Source organism: Salvelinus fontinalis, chromosome 8, assembly GCF_029448725.1.
Source record: "Salvelinus fontinalis isolate EN_2023a chromosome 8, ASM2944872v1, whole genome shotgun sequence".
Classification (NCBI taxonomy): Eukaryota; Metazoa; Chordata; class Actinopteri; order Salmoniformes; family Salmonidae; genus Salvelinus; species Salvelinus fontinalis.
Window position 1 is genome coordinate 18,888,234 of NC_074672.1, and position 21,832 is coordinate 18,910,065.

Sequence of the window (21,832 nt, forward strand, 5' to 3'; positions counted from 1 at the left end):
TATCTGCAGTGCATTTCAATTAAAAATTTAACCGTTTCATAATTACAGTACAACTGCATTTTTGGAGATGTGAATTAAATATTTGAATTGTAATTGTGATGTTTCAGCGGAGCGGTGACTGTGTAATTGTGCACTACTTACGCATTCAGGCGGTCTGCAATACTTTGCCACGCTTTTTCTCTTTGCTTTATCACTGTGGCGGTGTTGCCTTTCTTCTTAATTATATCTTTTACCTCCTCGTATGCCTCCATGAGGATTTGTGCTTCCGACGGGGAAAAGTACGCGGCTCTAGTTGCCATGGTAAATCAGTTAATCTGTGATCTGTGGCGGGGTCTATTTGAGTGAGCCGTGAGCGCGCACCTATCCAGGATTGGTTTCACCTGGCTTAATGAATCCGTGTCTGCTCATCCTGGCTTGGTCTTTGTGCAACCAATTAAGCCTGGACGCACATGTTTTGGCTTCATTGAGCTCAGCTGAGTCATTTATCCCGGATGTCTTAATTCTACTTTTGTGCAACAGGCCCCTGGTGTCACTGCTTTTATCAACATGATAAACGTATCAGTGTATTCCTCCATCCAGTCAATATCTCTCCAATAGTAGAAATATTACACACCCACATCAACATGTATGCACGTACGCACACACTTCCACATCAAAATGTATGCACGTACGCACACACTTCCACACCCACATCAACATGTATGCACGTACGCACACACTTCCACATCAACATGTATGCACGTACGCACACACTTCCACACCCACATGTATGCACGTACGCACACACTTCCACTTCCACATCAACATGTATGCACGTACGCACACACTTCCACACCCACATCAACATGTATGCACGTACGCACACACTTCCACATCAACATGTATGCACGTACGCACACACTTCCACACCCACATCAACATGTATGCACGTACGCACACACTTCCACATCAACATGTATGCACGTACGCACACACTTCCACACCCACATCAACATGTATGCACGTACGCACACACTTCCACACCCACATCAACATGTATGCACGTACGCACACACTTACACACCCACTTGAAAAACATGTACTTTCCACAACTTCATAAATACCACAGGCTGTAACCTTAATTTTCTTGTTAAAATGCTGTACCAACCAAGTGTCAATGCAGAGCATGAGAATAGAGGAACACAATCAGGCTCCAATCACATCATCTTGTGTGCCTGGAATTAAGAAAATATGGTGGATTTGCTTGGGAACACCTGTGTCCCCCAATTAGTGGGCAGTGGGCATTCAGGACTCAGTCAGTCTCGTATACAACTGTTTATAGAGGCGCTAGTTGAGCATTGCACCCATTCAGTGGCAAACTCCATCAATTTTTTTAGATGCATGCCAGCAAATCCACAACACTAAACAATACATTAATTGGACTATAACGGTGACAAACGGTGCCCACATAAAGCTGTCCCAACAGCAGAGTCCCAACACCTTACCACTGTTAAACCTGGTTATCAGCGGAGCCTTGTCTGGCAGTAAAACAGTTTATTTAGCCTAATTTACTGCCTTTAAAAAAAACATAGCTGATATGGCTGACTTGCTTAACAAATGTGGTTTCTACTGACAATTGAGATGTACAAAATATAGCATAAAGGGACGACGAGCGAATAAGAGGCAATCCGTAATTAAGACATTAATGAGCGAGCTAGGACAGACGTAGTCAATATAACTATTTGTTCAGCACTTTTGAAATGTACAGTGACAGAATTCAGAACATGGACTGTTCTTACAGTATTCTCCCTGTACACCAAATCAGAACCATAGGATAAATGAAAGGGGCATATAAGCAGACAATGAAAGCTCTTACATTTCTCTAAAATAGGCTACATGTGCACCAACAAGTCAGAACAGTAGGCTAAATTATGAGGGGAAATGCGACTAAATTATTAGGGTTAGAGGCACATGGGCTACTAACAGCTTACTACACAACATACACTTAATATTGCTTTCTTAGCTACAGTATACAGTATATTTGGAAAGTATTCAGACCCCTTGACTTATTCCACATTTTGTTACGTTACAGCCTTATTCTAAAGTGGATTAAATAAATAAAATACTCATTAATCTATACACCCCATAATGACAAAGTGAAAATGTTTTTAGAAATTTTAGCAAATGTATAAAAAATAAAAAAATTACAGAAATACCTTTTTTACCCAAGTATACAGACCCTTTGCTGTGAGACTCGAAATTGAGCTCAGGTGCATCCTGTTTCCATTGATCATCCTTGAGATGTTTCTACAACTTGATTTATTTCCACCTGTGGTAAATTAAATTGATTGGACATGATTTGGAAGGGCACACACCTGTCTACATCAGGTCCCACAGTTAACAGTGCATGTCAGAGCAAAAACTAAGCCTTGAGGTCGAAAGAATTGTCCATAGAGCTCCAAGACAGGATTGTATCAGGCACAGATCTGGGGGAAGGGTATGCAAACATTTCTGCTGCATTGAAAGTCCCCAAGAACACAGTTGACTCCAAGTTTGGAACCACCAAGACTTTTCCTAGAGCTCGCTGCCCGGCCAAACGAAGCAATCGGGGGAGAAGGGCCTTGGTCAGGTAGGTGACCAAGAACCTGATGGTCAATCTGACAGAGCTCCAGAGTTCCTCTGTGGAGATGGGAGAACCTTCCAGAAGGACAACCATCTCTGCATCACTCCACCAATCAGGTCTTTATGGTATAGTGGCCAGACGGAAGCCACTCCTCAGTAAAAGGCACATGACAGCTCGCTTGGAGTTTGCCAGAATGCACCGAAAGGCTCTCAGACCATGAGAAACAAGATTCTCTGGTCTGATGAAACCAAGATTGAACTCTATGGCCTGATTGCCAAGCATCACGTCGAGGAAAACTGGCACCATCCCTATGGTGAAGCACGGTGGTGGCAGCATCATGCTGTGGGAATGTTTTTCAGCGGCAGGGACTGGGAGACTAGTCAGGATCAAGGGAAAGATAAACGGAGCAAAGTATAAAGAGATCCTTGATGAAAATCTGCTCCAGAGTGCTTAGGACATCAGACTGGGGTGAAGGTTCACCTTCCAACAGGACAATGACACTAAGCACACAGCCAAGACAACTCAGGAGTGGCTTCGGGACAAGTCTCTGAATGTCCTTGAGTGGCCCAGCCAGAGCCCGGACTTGAACCCGATCGAACATCTCTGGAGTGACCTGAAAATAGCTGTGCAGCGACGCTCCCCATCCAACCTGAAAGAGCTTGAGAGGATCTGCAGAGAGGAATGGGAGAAACTCCTCAAATACAGGTATTCCAAGCTTGTAGCGTCATACCCAAGCAGACTCAAGGCTGTAATCGCTGCCAAGGTGCTTCAACAAAGTACTGAGTAAAGGGTTGAATACTTATGTAAATGTGATATATATATATTTTTTAATATACATTTGCAAAATTTTCTCAACTGTTTTTTGCTTTTTCATTATGGGGTATTGTGTGTAGATTGATGAGGGAAAAATATATTTAATACATTTTAGAATGAGACTGCAACGTAAAAATGTGGAAAAAGTCAAGGGGTCTGAATACTTTCTGAATGCACTGTACATATCTTCCTGGCATATTACATAATTTATGCAGTAACATACAATACATTTCTGGATTTCTGTGCTGTGGTCACTTGAACAGGAAGGTAGGCAGCGGGGTCCTTCGTGGGCAAATTTTGTCATCAAAATCTGGCATTCTCTGAATATATGGTGCTTTCAAGACAACTGGGAACTCAGAAAAAAACAAGGGCGATGCTGATCAACCTGAAGCTGATGTTACTGATCTTCAGGTTGGAGCTCTAGAAAGAGGTCCGAGTTCCCAACTTCGAAATCCGAGTTGCATGATCGTTGAAAACGTATTTTCCCAGTCTGAGCTATTTTTTTCAAAGTTTCCAGTTGTCTTGAACTCACTGAAGTCTGAGATTTCCCAGTTCCGAGTTTCAAGTTGTTTTAAAGCAGCAGAAGTCATGCTGGATTGACAGCATGACCAATGCTGAATGTTTATCCTTTTAAGCTGGGAAAAGAGACCCTTAAACCCAGACCTAGACCACACATCCACTCCACTGAATAGCAGGCTAGTGATTCTCTTCATATGACACGGATTGAAAATGATTTGCCAGTAGATTCTAGGATTGATTGATGATGATGATGACTACCAGCTTGCTAGCTAAGATTTTGACATGATCAGTCCAATCAAGGCTACTGTAGATATAACAAGAATTGACGTCATTTTAACTGTGGCCAATGACCTTGAGTCTTCTTGGATGGCCACTTCTAATGTAACTCTATAGCAGCACCAAAGGGGCTTGAATTTTCGAGCTCTACCTGTAGATTTTGCTGTGACGTAGTGTCCCAATGAGTGACAGAACACTGAGCCAATCACTGCGCAACTAGAGAACATTACCAACCCCCAAGCTTCTTATTTTCTGCTGGCTGCCCCACCACCACAGAAAGCACTGAGCTAGGCTGAAACACCTGCATTTTGGAGCTGCCTTACTCAAGAAGGCAAAAAAGAGACCATGTGTGTATGCAGCTTTATTAACTCAAATTTGTTTTATTTTACTTTGTTTGCAAACTAATGTGACACGTATTAATGCCAAAATAACATGCAAAACAGGCTCTGCCCCACCTGCCCTGAATGACAGGTCACCACAGCACTCATTGTAAGTCCTGTTTCCTTATGCAAATGAGTAGATGGGGCTCATGGGGGAGAGGGCCTCCTGGCTCTTACTCTCCCTAAACTCTGGGTCTCTGTCATCCCTCTTCTTGTGTCCAGTGTACTGGCCAATGAAGGAGCCGTCCTCGTTGAACTCAATCTCCCGTCCATCACCGTACTCCACCAGACTGTCGTCACTCTCCGTCCGTTTCATCATGGTGTCGACTGTCGCCTGACCCCTCCTGACTTTAGTCTCATCCTCCCTGGAAGAAAAGTGAAAATATTAGAGGCTGTGTTATGGCTCCCAGGTTTCACCACACAGTTCTAGACATTAAAACAGACTGACTGGTTGTAATACTTACCGTTGGGCAGAGTAGGGAATGGTGGTGACACAGCTTATCCTGAAACGTTCACAAATATTGTTTTTAATTTGTGTAGAGAGCTACATTGTTGAAGAACATTTCAATTAATTATCAGCGATTTTAGGATATTTTAATCAAGTCACTTAAACCATTAACTTGTTTCAACAGCGATAGCATGTTGAAATGCAGACTACCTAAACGTTTATTTTAGTTCCAATTTATTGGTTATAAATATAAAATACAGTCAATATATAAGTAAAATAATACAGTAGAAATGGTGAACATGGTGTAGACTTGCATTAGTGTTCATATTATCATACCTTTCCAGAGACCTTCAGTAGTCCAAAGGAAGAATGTGAAAACATTAGTAGTCAGAATAAAGAGATCAATTCTAAGGATTGGGGAGTTATCAGGAAAAATACATTGTTCTGAAATAACGACAACACTGAATGGTACAATATTGTTAGGAAATTGAATGATTTGTTTCCCTGTTGAGTATTATTACCACACCATATTACAGTATGGATGGGTCTTTCTATAAACTAGAGTAGCAGTGAGCAACTCTTGCAGTGTACAACTGTTTGGAGCTGTTACAAAGACATTCATGATTTTTATTTTCATGTGGATAAATTAAGATATAAGGGGGAACATAGATACATTCTATATAATTCATGATTTGAATCAAAACCTATGTTTAAACCGTTTTATTTGTGTTTGGGGTCTTCACAGATTTGGTTAAAATCGTGTGACATAAAACAATACCCTTCTTCCCTTATATTTATGATACGGTTTGTTGGTTTATCGTATACTAAGCATTTAACAATGGAATGACACATTGACCTTGATCCTGTGAAATTCCTGGACATTGTTTATTTTTTTTGGTATGGAGATCTCGGAAGTGTACTGTAACATCCTAACATTTCATATCTCCATATGTTGTGGTGTGAAAACAGTTTTCATCGGCACACATATTCAAAATAATGTATGTGATTGCAAAATACAATGTTTCAAACAGAAAGGGGTCAATAACATACGCACTATACACAAACATGGATTGAGTACTGTAGATATGTGGTAGTGGTGGAGTAGGGGCCTGAGGGCACACAGTGGGTTGTGAAATCTGTGACTGTATTGTATAAACTGCCTTAATTCTGCTGGACCCCAGGAATAGTAGCTGCTGTCTTGACAGCAAAATAAATACAAATACAAACTTTAATATGATGAATAAAACAAACATTTAAACTGTCATTAAGGTTCTTCAATAAGTACTCATAATAGTTGTTTGATGCCCGTTTGATGTCTAGCTGTTTAGTTACATGGGGACATTATCACGCAACATCAGCTGATTCAGGAATTTTCTGAATGACTGTCAAGTGATAAGAGCTTGTGTGAAACTGCACGTGATTTAACAACAGCCAAAGTGCGGGAATTAACTGTAGGATTTACAGAACATTTGATGTCTATGTTTTTAGCCTACTTCGTGGACAATGTACATTTTCCATGTACGTTTTGTTAGTTTGTTTTCCTAGGTAATAGAGAGAAATTGGGAACGTGAAAACTGCCTGTTTATTCGTAAAAAATGTATTTACAACAAATATTTGCATATAAAACAAAAAAAACAACTTGATATTTTGATGTTCAAATGTGTGTGGGGTTAAATATGAAAGGTCAAGTGCAGAGCCAACACTTCCTGTCCTAAGAGGTCACCCTTCTAACTCCATTCTATTAGGGTTAGGGTTAGGGTTATTGATTTATTAATAGCTGCCCATACCGTGCCACAGTGCCAAGATAAAGTAAGATTTCTTCATTTCTGCATAAGATTTAGTGTGTATTAACTTATGAACTGCTGTTACTGTAAATGGTTAGCTGACTGATATATCCTAGCTACCTAGCTAACCATTGGTAATCTTAAATGATGCTAAACAACCAACATTTACATTTTACATTTAAGTCATTTAGCAGACGCTCTTATCCAGAGCGACTTACAAATTGGTGCATTCACCAAAACAGTACCTATTGCTAGACTAGAGATATGCCCTAGCTATAGTTAGTCAGTGGTTGCACATCTAACTAGCTGAAATGAAGCAAGCGCGTGAATAGTAGGCATGTAAATATATCCTTTCACTGTTTACAGCAGGTCTCTAGCTACCCACACCTGTCTGATCAGCCTGATAGGGTGCCGTGGGTGTGTACAGCCTGTGTGCATAGGAATGGAATTTAACATCCAACCAATGCTTCAAGTGTCGTGCTGTAGATCCATCATCCACCCGAAGGGTTGTGGCGTCCTGTCCAAAAACTACCCCTAGCCTCTACCCCTAGACACTTGTGGAGATCTGAGAGGATTGGACAGGTGTAAGCAATACCGCCAAAATTCCTCCAAGCCTATCGAAGGGTAAGGTGGGGCTCTCACCATGTCTCCATCAATCCCTCTCAGATCTCCACATGTGTCTAGACTCTGGGCAGTAGGGGCTAGGGGTTATTTCTGGACAGGCCATGGGTATTATGGTAGCTCAGTCAGTCTGGCACTGTCAAAAAAATGTAATAACTGTCAAATGCTTGTTTCCTCTATCCTTGGGAGAATCTCAATAACATTTCCTTGATTTGTTGCATCCTCTCTCCTCATCTCCTTCTCAAAACCCATTGGACAAGAACGTCAGAGTTCCCTCCTCTCTCACCTTCTTATCTAATGGGTTTTAATGAGGCGGGGAGAGAGGACATGAGGAATGAAGGAAATGCAATTGAGATTCTCCCCCTGTTTCCTCCAATGCACTTTCAAGGAGAGGCAAGGAGTGGAGGAAACAAGGACAGAGGAAGCAAGAATGTGATGTCTAGTTTTCACCCACACCCACATACACACACACCTACACACACTGTCTTGTACAGCTAACCTTGTGGGGGGACACAATATTCCCTAACCCCTAAACCTAACCCTAACCTTATCCCAAAAACCTAACCCTAAACCTAACCCTAACCTTAACCCGAAAACCTAACCCTAAACCTAACCCTAAACCTAACCCTAGCTCCTAACCCAAACCCTTTACGTAATTCTAACCCTGAAACTAATTCTAACCTTAACCCTAAACCCCATAGAAATAGCATTTGACCTCATGGGGATTAACAAGGTCAAATGTTTGTTTGTTTACTATTCTTGAATAGTTAAACACGTTCACACACACACCTACCTTAAAGAGTTGACTAATTCTAATGATTTCGCCAATAATTTGAATGATTATTGGTTATTATTATAGTCAATTATTTTGTTGACAGAACACGTATTATATTATTAGAATGGCTTTAAATGATAGAGAGTTGACTAAAGCACAAACAGACCTGGCTACTAGGCATGACAAAGAAACATGCAGTGTCCATGTTTCATGTGACATTTTGAATGACATGTAGATGTTTTGTTGTTTCTAGGAGTTATGGTCTCATTGTGCCCATCTAGACTCGTATTACTGTAATTATACATGTGGAGGTGCAAGAAAATCATGTTTAAATGTATATCAAACCATTTCAAAATGTTGACCATGATGTCACACATTGGCCCATTTATTTATAGAAAGACCCGAATACATTTTCATATGACTGTAGATTACTGTTCATGTGGAAGGTTTTAGATACCATAGTTGGCTTGAAGGGAAACTGACACGATCAGCACTACCTCACAAAATGATTATACATGATGTACGTGGTTGACTTTGACCTACACAAATCCTGCATTAGCACTATTCATACTTATCTCAAGTCAAGGTTCTCAGTTGATTTTCAGCCAGTTCTTTTATATTGCCTACCGATAGTCAAATGATCCCTCCTGATCTTTATCATCCACTGGCTCCAATGTCACTTCTTTCTTGTCCCGTACTGAAAATAAAAAGTTCTGTCTTGTTACTCTGACCAAATATAATATAAGCACTGCATACTTAGGGTAAATATATCCTATCCATTAGCTAATTTAGCACAAGCTTTATGCTAGTAAATTAACTATAGTATTAGGTCTGTTGGATCTGTCTCTCCATCTAAGAATGTTGATCCTCTAATGGAGAAGTCTTGTGGACTATAGTATTGCTACAGTACCTCAGTATTTCCCCCCTCGGCTCCTCTTGATAAAGCAGACGACCAGCAGGATGAGCACGAAGAGGGCTACAGCACACATCACACCAATGACCCAGCCCTGAGTGGAGCGGTCCACCTGCTCCCGTGCATTAGCTGTATGTAAACACACACACACGATTAATTGTCATGATAAAATCTGTAGGTGTGTGAATGTTTAATGGCTTGTAATTGTGTGTTGTGGTTGACCTGTGGTGTTTTACCTTCAGTTGTATAATGGGGTGATTCCTCTGTGTACCACTCTCCGACCCCGAGTCTAGTCTGTGCTGCTATGGTGAATCTATAGCGGGTGTAGCGATCACATCGGCGCACAAATTCCTCAACACGCAATTCCTCCTCCCGGATTGCGTTCACTGTGGAGGGAGAGCACACCAGGGAGCCAAGAGAACTTGATTTAGAGACCCGTTTTACCTACTGTACCCACTTTGTTCACCTGACTGACGATGGGTAAGTCTTCCTACCTGTCTGATATTTCAGTATGTATCCGGCGATGATGCCATTGGGCTCTGCAGGAGTGTCCCAGTCCACCCAGATAGTGTCCAAATGTCTCTGCTGGATTCTGAAGAATCTTGGAGCAGAGGGTGTTAGAGACAAATACAATTACGTTTAATTTTATTTGTCACATGCTTTCTAAACCGGTGTAGACTAACAGTGAAATGCTTACTTACGGGCCCTTCATAACAACGTAGAGAGAAAAAAAGAGATATAATAAAAACATTATAACACAAGGAAGAAATACACAATGAGTAACAATAACTTTGCTATATACACAATGGGTAACAGTACAGAGTCAATTTGCAGGGATACAGGGTAATTGAGGAAGATACTGTATGTACATACAGTGTATTTGGAAAGTATTCAGACCCCTTGACTTTCTCCACATTTTGTTATGTTACAGCCTTATTCTAAAATTGATTAAATTGTTTTTTCCGTCATCAATCTACACACAATACCCCATAATGACAGAGCAAAAACGTGTTTTTATCAATTTTGGGAAATTAAAAAATATATAAAAAACAAATATAATTTACTTAAGTATTCAGATCCTTTACTCAGTACTTTGTTGAAGCAATTTTGCAGCGATTACAGCCTCGAGTCTTCTTGGGTATGACGCTACAAGCTTGGCACACCTGTATTTGGGGAGTTTCTCCCATTCTTCTCTGCAGATCCTCTTAAGCTCTGTCTGGATTGGATGGGGAGCGTCGCTGCACAGCCATTTTCAGGTCTCTCCAGAGATGTTCGATCGGGTTCAAGTCCGGGCTCTGGCTAGGCCACTCAAGGACATTGAGACTTGTCCCGAAGCCACTCCTGCATTGTCTTGACTGTTTGTTTAGGATCATTGTCCTGTTGGAAGGTGAACCTTCACCCCAGTCTGAGGTCCTGAGCACTCTGGAGCAGGTTTTCATCAAGGATCTCTCTGTACTTTGCTCCGTTCATCTTTCCCTCAATCCTGACTAGTATTACAGTCCCTGCTGCTGAAAAACATCCCAACAGCATGATGCTGCCACCACCGTGCTTCACAGTAGTGATGGTGCCAGGTTTCCTCCAGATGTGATGCTTGACATTCAGGCCAAAGAGTTCAATCTTGGTTTCATCAGACCAGAGAATCTTGTTTCTCATGGTCTGAGAGTCCTTTGGGCTGTCATTTGCTTTTTAATGAGGAGTGGCTTCCGTCTGGCCACTCTACCATAAAGGCCTGATTGGTGGAGTGCTGCAGAGATGGTTGTCCTTCTGGAAGGGCCACCCGTCTCCACAGAGGAACTCTGGAGAACTGTTTGAGTGGCCATTGGATGCTTGGTCACCTCCCTAACCAAGGCCCTTCTCCCCCGTTTGCTCAGTTTGGCCGGGCGGCCAGCTCTAGGAAGAGTCTTGGTGGTCCAAACTTCTTCCATTTCAGAATGATGGAGGCCAATGTGTTCTTGGGAACCTTACATTTACATTTACATTTTAGTCATTTAGCAGACGCTCTTATCCAGAGCGACTTACAGTAGAGTGCATACATTTTATTACATTTTACATACTGAGACAAGGATATCCTTAACGGCCAAACCCTCCCTAACCCGGACGACGCTATGCCAATTGCGCTATGCCAACCTTCAATGCTGCATACTTTTTTTGGTAACCTTCCTCATATCTGTGCCTCGACACAATCCTGTCTCGGAGCTTTACAATTCCTCCGACCTCATGGCTTAGTTTTTGCTTTTTGCGGCAGGTGCCTAGTGGTTAGAGCGTTGGGCCAGTTAAATAAAGGTAAAATAAACATGCACTGTCAACTGTGGGACCTTATATAGACAGGTGTGTGCGTTACCAAATCATATCCAATCAATTGAATTTACCACAGGTGGACTCCAATCAAGTTGTAGAAACATCTCAAGGATGATCAACGAGAACAGGATGCACCTGAGCTCAATTTCGAGTCTCATAGCAAAGGGTCTGAATACTTATGTAAATAAGGTATCTGTTTTAGTTCTTTTATACATTTGCAAAAAAATCTAAAAATCTGTTTTCATTTTGTCATTATGGGGTATTGTGTATAGATTGATCAGGAAAAATGGCTATTTAATCCATTTTAGAATAAGGCTGTAACGTAACAACATGTGGAAAAAGGGATGAGGTCTGAATACTTCCCGAATGCACTGTATACCTATAAAGTGACTAGGGAACAGCATAGATAATAAACAGTAACAGCAGTGTATGTGATGTGACTAGGCAACAGGATAGATAATAAACAGTAACAGCAGTGTATGTGATGTGACTAGGCAACAGGATAGATAATAAACAGTAACAACAGTGTATGTGATGTGACTAGGCAACAGGATAGATAATAAACAGTAACAGCAGTGTATGTGATGTGACTAGGCAACAGGATAGATAATAAACAGTAACAGCAGTGTATGTAATGTGACTAGGCAACAGGATAGATAATAAACAGTAACAACAGTGTATGTGATGTGTCAAAAGATTCAATGCAGATAGATAAAGAGTTTACCAATAGCTACCGGACTAAATATTAACACTATAAACACCTGTCCTTTCAGCCTATAAGTACCCTCTAGAGAACGTTCCCGAGCGTCTCTTAATCTGGGATATGTGGTACGGTAGCGTCCCACCTGGCCAACATCCAGTGAAAATGCCAAGTGCCAAATTCAAATAAATTACAATAAAAATGTAACTTTCATGAAATCACACATTCAATATACCAAATTAAAGCTACACTTGTTGTGAATCCAGCCAATGTGTCAGATTTAAAAAATGCTTTACCGCGAAAGCAAACAATGCTATTATCTGAGGATAGCACCCCAGCAAACAATCACAGACCATCATATTTCAATCCTCCCGGCGCGACACAAAATGCAGAAATAAAGATATAATTCATCCCTTACCTTTGACGAGCTTCTTCTGTTGGCACTCCAATATATCCCATAAACATCACAAATGGTCCTTTTGTTCGATTAATTCCGTCTATATATATCCAAAATGTCAATTTATTTGGTGTAACAGGGTTTTATTGGTGATTCCCCTTGCCACTTTATTGTTAAGCCAATGGGTTTTTGGTTTTAGTTTTGTCTTGCCGTCACCTACTCAACATGGCATCTTATTGGCTGGTTTGCGTAGCTTGCTTACGAGGGAGGATGTTTCAGTTAGAATCGTCCCAGTGAACAAGCACCAAACCAGCGGTAAGTTGTTGGTTGCAAAGCACTGTACATCAAAAGTGATTTTTATACTTCCAAGTGATGATTTAAGTGTACAATTTATATACATTTGTTTGTAAATGTTATTCGAACATCACACATAAGATGCAGTGTTTTTTGGAGAATATTGGTTGTGCATTTTGGTTGTAAAGAATTCCCGCCAGTACTAGCTAGCAACTTACTGTGTCTGGTGGGGGGGGTTCATATATTTTGTACAGTGCGTGAGTGCAGAGTTGGATGGTGAGCCATGCATTGCATGACGTGCAATTTTGTGCTGTTCCTACCAGGTACATTGTTAAAGATATTATATTGTATATTGTAATTGTATTATTTTGGTAACTACATGGCCCAGTGAACAAGCACCAAACCAGCGAATAAATCTCCATGACTGGTGCAACACTTTGGAATTCGTGTCGAGGATGGTTGTACACAACGCAAGAAGAGTACTGTTACATTGGCGTGTTTGATCCAGAAAAACACCGGTTCCAACTCGCTCAACATGACTACAAAAGTTACCTCTAAGCTTTGTCCAAACATTTCAAACTACTTTTTCAAACTACTGTAATACAACTTTAGGTATTTTTTAAAGTAAATAATCGATAAAATTGAAGACGGGATGATCTGTGTTCAATACCGGAGGAAAACAATGTGTAGCATGCTGTCACGTTCCTGACCTGTTTTCTCTTGTTTTGTATGTGTTTATTGGTCAGGGCGTGAGTTTTGGGTGGGCAGTCTATGTTTTCTATTTCTATGTTGGGTTTTTGTGTTCGGCCTGGTATGATTCTCAATCAGAGACAGGTGTGTATCGTTTGTCTCTGATTGAGAGTCATACTAAGGCAGCCAGGGTTTCACTGGTGTTTTGTGGGTGTTTGTTCCTGTGTCAGTGTTTGGGCCACACAGGACTGTTGCAGGTTAGTCACGTTTGTTGTTTTGTTAATTTGTAGTGTTTGTTAAATCATGAATACTTACCAATCCGCATCTTGGTCTGATCCATGCTCCTCCTCGTCTGAGGAGGAGAACGACTACGACAACCATTACAGAAACACCCACCAAACCAGGACCAAGCGGATTGGAGAAGGACGGCAAGAACAAAAGCAATGGAGAAAAGAGGAATGGACTTGGGAGGAGATCCTAGACGGTAAAGGACCCTGGGCAGAGCCAGTGGAGTGTCGCCGCCCCAAAGCGGAGCTGGAGGCAGCGAAAGCGGAGAGGAGATTTTATGAGGCTAAAGCAAGGCAGAGCGGCTGGAAGCCCGAGAGGCACACCCAAAAATTTCTTGGGGGGAGGCTAAAGGGGAGTGTGGCGAAGCCGGGTTGGTTACCTGAGCCAACTCCCTGGGCTTACCGTGGAGTGAGAGGGCGTCGTACTGGTCAGACACCGTGTTATGCGGTAAAGCGCACGGTGTCCCCAGTACGCGTGCTTAGCCCAGTGCGGGCTATTCCACCTTGCCGCACTGGGAGGGCTAGGTTGGGCATCGAGCCGGATGTCATGAAGCCGGCCCAACGTATCTGGCCTCCAGTACGTCTCCTCGGGCCGGCGTGCATGGCACCAGCCTTACAGGTGGTGTCCCCGGTTCGCCTGCAGAGCCCAGTGCGGGTTATTCCACCTCGCCGCACTGGCAGGGCTACGGGGACCATTCAACCTGGTAAGGTTGGGGAGGCTTGGTGCTCAAGAGCGCGTGTCCTCCTTCACGGTCCGGTATATCCGGCGCCACCTTCCCACCCCAGCTCAGTACCACCAGGGCCTACTCCACGCACCAGGCTTCCAGTGCGTTTCCAGAGCCCTGTTCCTCCTCCACGCACTCTCCCTGTGGTGCATGTCTCCAGCCCAGTGCCTCCAGTTCCGGCACCACGCACCAGGCCTACTGTGCGCCTCAGCAGGTCAGAGTCGGCCGTCTGCTCAACGCCGCCTGCGCTGCTTGCCTGCTCAGCGCTGCCCGAACTGTCTGCCTTCCCAGCGCTGTCTGAACTGCCTGCCTGCCCTGCGTGGTCTGAACTGTCTGCCTGCCCAGCGCTGCCCGTCTGTCCCGAGCCTTCAGAGCCGTCCAGCCAGGACCAGCCAGAGCCGTCCAGCCAGGACCAGCCAGAGCCGTCCAGCCAGGACCAGCCAGAGCCGTCCAGCCAGGACCAGCCAGAGCCGTCCAGCCAGGACCAGCCAGAGCCGTCCAGCCAGGACCTGCCAGAGCCGTCCAGCCAGGACCAGCCAGAGCCGTCCAGCCAGGACCAGCCAGAGCCGTCCAGCCAGGACCAGCCAGAGTCCCTCAGCCAGGACCTGCCAGAGTCCCTCAGCCAGGACCTGCCAGAGTCCCTCAGCCAGGACCTGCCAGAGTCCCTCAGCCAGGACCTGCCAGAGTCCCTCAGCCCGGAGCTGCTGCCCCTTATTCCGGAGCTGCTGCCCCTTATTCCGGAGCTGCTGCCCCTTATCCCGATGCTGCCCTTCATTTAGGTGGGTTTAGTTGGAGGGTGGTCATTGGGAGGGGGATACGGAAGCGGGGAGTGACTATGGTGGGGTGGGGACCTCGCCCAGAGCCTGAGCCACCACCGTGGTCAGATGCCCACCCAGACCCTCCCCTAGACTTTGTGCTGGTGCGCCCGGAGTTCGCACCTTAAGGGGGGGGTTATGTCACGTTCCTGACCTGTTTTCTCTTGTTTTGTATGTGTTTATTGGTCAGGGCGTGAGTTTTGGTTGGGCAGTCTATGTTTTCTATTTCTATGTTGGGTTTTTGTGTTCGGCCTGGTATGATTCTCAATCAGAGACAGGTGTGTATCGTTTGTCTCTGATTGAGAGTCATACTAAGGCAGCCAGGGTTTCACTGGTGTTTTGTGGGTGTTTGTTCCTGTGTCAGTGTTTGGGCCACACAGGACTGTTGCAGGTTAGTCACGTTTGTTGTTTTGTTAATTTGTAGTGTTTGTTGGTTTGCCATTAAATCATGAATACTTACCAATCCGCATCTTGGTCTGATCCATGCTCCTCCTCGTCTGAGGAGGAGAACGACTACGACAACCATTACAGAAACACCCACCAAACCAGGACCAAGCGGATTGGAGAAGGACGGCAAGAACAAAAGCAATGGAGAAAAGAGGAATGGACTTGGGAGGAGATCCTAGACGGTAAAGGACCCTGGGCAGAGCCAGTGGAGTGTCGCCGCCCCAAAGCGGAGCTGGAGGCAGCGAAAGCGGAGAGGAGATTTTATGAGGCTAAAGCAAGGCAGAGTGGCTGGAAGCCCGAGAGGCTCACCCAAAAATTTCTTGGGGGGGGGCTAAAGGGGAGTGTGGCGAAGCCGGGTTGGTTACCTGAGCCAACTCCCTGGGCTTACCGTGGAGTGAGAGGGCGTCGTACTGGTCAGACACCGTGTTATGCGGTAAAGCGCACGGTGTCCCCAGTACGCGTGCTTAGCCCAGTGCGGGCTATTCCACCTTGCCGCACTGGGAGGGCTAGGTTGGGCATCGAGCCGGATGTCATGAAGCCGGCCCAACGTATCTGGCCTCCAGTACGTCTCCTCGGGCCGGCGTGCATGGCACCAGCCTTACAGGTGGTGTCCCCGGTTCGCCTGCAGAGCCCAGTGCGGGTTATTCCACCTCGCCGCACTGGCAGGGCTACGGGGACCATTCAACCTGGTAAGGTTGGGGAGGCTTGGTGCTCAAGAGCGCGTGTCCTCCTTCACGGTCCGGTATATCCGGCGCCACCTTCCCACCCCAGCTCAGTACCACCAGGGCCTACTCCACGCACCAGGCTTCCAGTGCGTTTCCAGAGCCCTGTTCCTCCTCCACGCACTCTCCCTGTGGTGCATGTCTCCAGCCCAGTGCCTCCAGTTCCGGCACCACGCACCAGGCCTACTGTGCGCCTCAGCAGGTCAGAGTCGGCCGTCTGCTCAACGCCGCCTGCGCTGCTTGCCTGCTCAGCGCTGCCCGAACTGTCTGCCTTCCCAGCGCTGTCTGAACTGCCTGCCTGCCCAGCGTGGTCTGAACTGTCTGCCTGCCCAGCGCTGCCCGTCTGTCCCGAGCCTTCAGAGCCGTCCAGCCAGGATCAGCCAGAGCCGTCCAGCCAGGACCAGCCAGAGCCGTCCAGCCAGGACCAGCCAGAGCCGTCCAGCCAGGACCAGCCAGAGCCGTCCAGCCAGGACCAGCCAGAGCCGTCCAGCCAGGACCTGCCAGAGCCGTCCAGCCAGGACCAGCCAGAGCCGTCCAGCCAGGACCAGCCAGAGCCGTCCAGCCAGGACCAGCCAGAGTCCCTCAGCCAGGACCAGCCAGAGTCCCTCAGCCAGGACCTGCCAGAGTCCCTCAGCCAGGACCTGCCAGAGTCCCTCAGCCAGGACCTGCCAGAGTCCCTCAGCCAGGACCTGCCAGAGTCCCTCAGCCCGGAGCTGCTGCCCCTTATTCCGGAGCTGCTGCCCCTTATTCCGGAGCTGCTGCCCCTTATCCCGATGCTGCCCCTTCATTTAGGTGGGTTTAGTTGGAGGGTGGTCATTGGGAGGGGGATACGGAAGCGGGGAGTGACTATGGTGGGGTGGGGACCTCGCCCAGAGCCTGAGCCACCACCGTGGTCAGATGCCCACCCAGACCCTCCCCTAGACTTTGTGCTGGTGCGCCCGGAGTTCGCACCTTAAGGGGGGGGGTTATGTCACGTTCCTGACCTGTTTTCTCTTGTTTTGTATGTGTTTATTGGTCAGGGCGTGAGTTTTGGTTGGGCAGTCTATGTTTTCTATTTCTATGTTGGGTTTTTGTGTTCGGCCTGGTATGATTCTCAATCAGAGACAGGTGTGTATCGTTTGTCTCTGATTGAGAGTCATACTAAGGCAGCCAGGGTTTCACTGGTGTTTTGTGGGTGTTTGTTCCTGTGTCAGTGTTTGGGCCACACAGGACTGTTGCAGGTTAGTCACGTTTGTTGTTTTGTTAATTTGTAGTGTTTGTTGGTTTGCCATTAAATCATGAATACTTACCAATCCGCATCTTGGTCCGATCCATGCTCCTCCTCGTCTGAGGAGGAGAACGACTACGACAACCATTACACATGCTTTCTGGTCACACGCCAGAAAGCAGTACACTACACTTCACTCGAGCCTCATTCTGAACATGGCTACTTCTTCATTTCTCAAAGGAAAAACCTCAACCAATTTCTAAAGACTGTTGACATCCAGTGGAAGCGATAGGAACTGCAGGAAGGATTCCCAATGAAAACCCATTGAAAAGAGAGTGACCTCAAAAAAATAAAAAATCTGAATGGTTTGTCCTCGGAGTTTTGACAGCCAAATAAGTTATGTTATAGTCAGAGACATGATTCAACCAGTTTTAGAAACTTCAGAGTGTTTTCTATCCAAATCTACTAATAATGTGCATATATTAGCAACTGGGCCTGGGTAGCAGGGAGTTTACTCTGGGCACGCTTTTCATCCAAACGTGAAAATGCTGCCCCCTATCCCTAAGAAGTTATTAAAAGCATATGCATATCAAGGTGCGCAAACATAAGCACCAACGCTTGATAAATAGTACATAAACTATTGTAAAGGATTAATTGCATGAAGAAATATATCAATTTAAAAAATAACAACAAAAGTTATTTGTTTAGATAGAGTTAAGGATATGTTTTGTAGGACTATATCCTGTTTTTGTTTTCCTTATGATAAAAACATAGCAAAGTACTCCATTTGATCAGCTTTATTTGTAGATTAGTTTAGTAATAGAGTTATAGTAATTAATATAGTCCAGTTACAGATTCTTTTGACAAAGTAGAAACGAAAAAGATCAAATTAATATAACCAGCCAGGTCACAGGTGAAATTATTTGCCGTATTCCTAAACAAAAGCACCAGTGCATAAACAATTGTAAAGGATTAATTGCATTAAAAATAAATGTACAAATATATTCATGACAATAAATAAAAACAGTAATTTGTTGATTGTATCGGACACTGTATTGTTCCCTTATACCCGTGCCTTCACGCATGAATCAATCTCTTCTTCTCTTTATGCTTGGGGTCCACAGTCAGGACACAGCTTCGGGGCTTTGTGTGAGCAAGCCCCACAAACAAATCGGTTGCATTGCACGCAGCTTTCATGGGCCTTGTTTCATGTGCACCTGCCACAGTGTCTTTCTGAAGCGGTTGCATGGCATGGTCTCTCGGAAAAAGTCCACTCCCTACCTATCAGACCAAAAATGACCACATCCATGGTCTTGCCGCCATATGCAATTAAGAGTGCAATACATGCTTTGAGTTCATCCATAGACATGTCCCACGCCACGTATTGTTTATTTTTCTGTGTGCATGCGCAACAGTACAATCTCTGATGTGCTGCAACATCTGCATGTCACATAAACTCATCACTCTTTTCTACTCAAACCATGCCATCCCTCCCAGACTCCTCCTGTCTCAGGGTGGCGGTTGGGATCACGGTCTCAGTTGGCTCTCTTCTGTTTTTTCTGCGGGGAGGCTCAGGTATCGGAGGCGGAGGCTCGAAGTCAACATTAGAATCAGATGAAGACTTCATTAGCAACGTCGATTTCAAACTGAATAGCTGATCCCTCATCTGACTCCAACTCACTTACAGTACATTCTGCAGCATTTGCAATGCTGTCAGGGTATGCGTCCATTTGTTTCGTTCGGCTTGCCATTGTGAACTACAAACATTGTATATTGTACTCAGTGTCTGATTTCACTCTCTGAGGGGAAATTATATAACATTTTCCAGTCTTTCACAATGAAATAATTAGACCATCCACAACGCCCACAATTCTTCAATATCATTACACTATTGTTCTAAATTCAATCATCCTATTCACCCTCATCATTCAGTTCAATCAAATTCAATCACCCTCTTCACCCTCCTCATCATTCAGTTCATTGAAGTCACATGCACCATTATCAGTTTGCATCTGGTTTCTATTGCCCATTCATCCATTGACAACATCATATTTAAATAAACACATAGCATGTTTTCATTTCCCTTATAATAAATTAGGTTAGTAATAGAGTTACAGTAAATAACCCATTCGTTAACAGCTTCTTTTAACAAAGTAAAATGTAAAAGAGAATGGTATCAAACCGCAAGGCACATGGTCAAATTATGTGCTGCTAATAATCAGGCATAACAAACTCATAATTACACTATTGCCTTTCACATGAAATCATCCTTTTCACCCTCGTCATTCAGTCAGGCCTTATTTAAATTCAATTGTAAAGTACGGTGCACAATTATCGTCCATTCACCCATTTGTCATTAATTCAGAGAGGCGAGAAAGACGCATTAGCACCTGGTTTGGTACCAACGTCCTACAGCACATTGTCTTGGAGGGTTACGTTGGGAATAGGTGTGAAAAAACAGGTAAAAAGTCTCAATACTTTTCTGTTTGTGATTTCAGAACGCTGACAAATGAGTAGTGTAAAATACAAACATTTAGGAAAAGTCAGGGAAGGATCAGTCTCATGGCTTAGGGGTAGAAGCTGTTAAGGGTCCTGTTGGTTCCAAACTTGGTACATTTGTACCGTTTGTCGTGCGGTAGCAGAGAACAGTCTATGACTTGAGTGGCTGAAGTCTTTGACAATTTTAGGGCCTTACTCTGACACTGCCTGGTATAGAGGTCCTGGGTAGTAGGGAGCTCGGCCCAGTACTGTACGGCCCAGTACATGTACTGGGCCGTACACACTGCCATCTGTAGCGTCTTGCGGTCGGATGCAGCCAGTCAAGATGCTCTCAATGGTGCAGCTGTAGAACTTTGAGGATCTGAGGGCCCATGCCAAATCTTTTCAGCCTCCTGAGGGGCAAGAGGCATTGTCGTTCCCTCTTCACAAATGTGTTGGTGTCTGTGGATCATGATCATTCCTTAGTGATGTGGACACAGATACATGAAGCTTTCAATCTGCTCCACTACAGCCCTGTCGATGTGTATGGGGGCGTGCTCGGGCCCTGATCAGGCCTACCCCCGTTGTGTCATCTGCAAACTTAATGATGGTGTTGGAGTCATGTGTGGCCACGCAGTCATGGGTGAACAGGGAGTACAGGAGGGGACTAAGCACTCACCCATTAGGGGCCCTCTTACTGAGGGTCAGTGTGGTGAATGTGTTGTTGCCTACCCTCACTACCTAGGGGTGGCCCGTCAGGAAGTCCAGGATCCAGTTGCAGAGGGAGGTGTTTAATTGCAGGGTCCTTAGCTTAGTGATGAGCTTGGAGGGCACAATTGTGTAGAACGCTGAACTGTAGTCAATGAACAGCATTCTCACATATGTGTTCCTTTTGTCCATGTGGGAAAGGGCAGTGTGGAGTGCAAAAGAGATTGCGTCATCTGTGGATCTATTGGGGCGGTATGCGAATTGGAGTGGGTCCAGAGTGTCTGGGATGACAGTGTTGATGTAAGCCATGACCAGCCTTTCAAAGAATTTCATGGCTATAGACGTGAGTGCTATGGGGCGATAGTCATTTAGACAGGTTCTTGGGCACAGAGACTATGGTGGTCTGCTTGAAACATGTAGGTATTACAGACTGAGTCAGGAAGAGGTCGAACATTTCAGTGAAGACACTTGCCAGGTGTCAGCCCATGCTCAGAGTACCTGTCCTGGCAATCCGTCTGGCCCTGCAGCCTTGTGAATGTTAACCTGTTTAAAGGACCCTCACATCGGCTACTGAGAGCATGATCACACAGTCGTCCAGAACAGCTGGTGCTCTCATGGTTCAGTGTTGCTAGTCTCAAAGCGAGCATAGAAGGTATTTAGCTCATCTGGTAGGCTTGTGTCACTGGACAGCTCGCGACTGTGTTTCCCTTTGTAATCCATCATAGTTTGCAAGCCTTGCCACATCCGACAAGCATCAGAGCCGGTGTTGTAGGTTTCAATCTTGGTCCTGTATAGATGGTTTGCCTGTTTGATAGTTTGTCGGAGGGCATAGCAGGATTTCTTATAAGCGTCCTTCGATTGTCCGGGTTTTGGGCTTGGTCCGGGATAATCAATATGTATTTTGCCTCTGACTCATTGAAGTCCAAATTAAGG

At 44.8% G+C, this 21,832-nt stretch overlaps 1 pseudogene; it reads right to left on the reverse strand.

The window, feature by feature from the left end:
• Positions 1 to 21,832, reverse strand: part of LOC129860815 (neurofascin-like) — a 45,251-nt pseudogene that overhangs the window by 3,206 nt on the left and 20,213 nt on the right.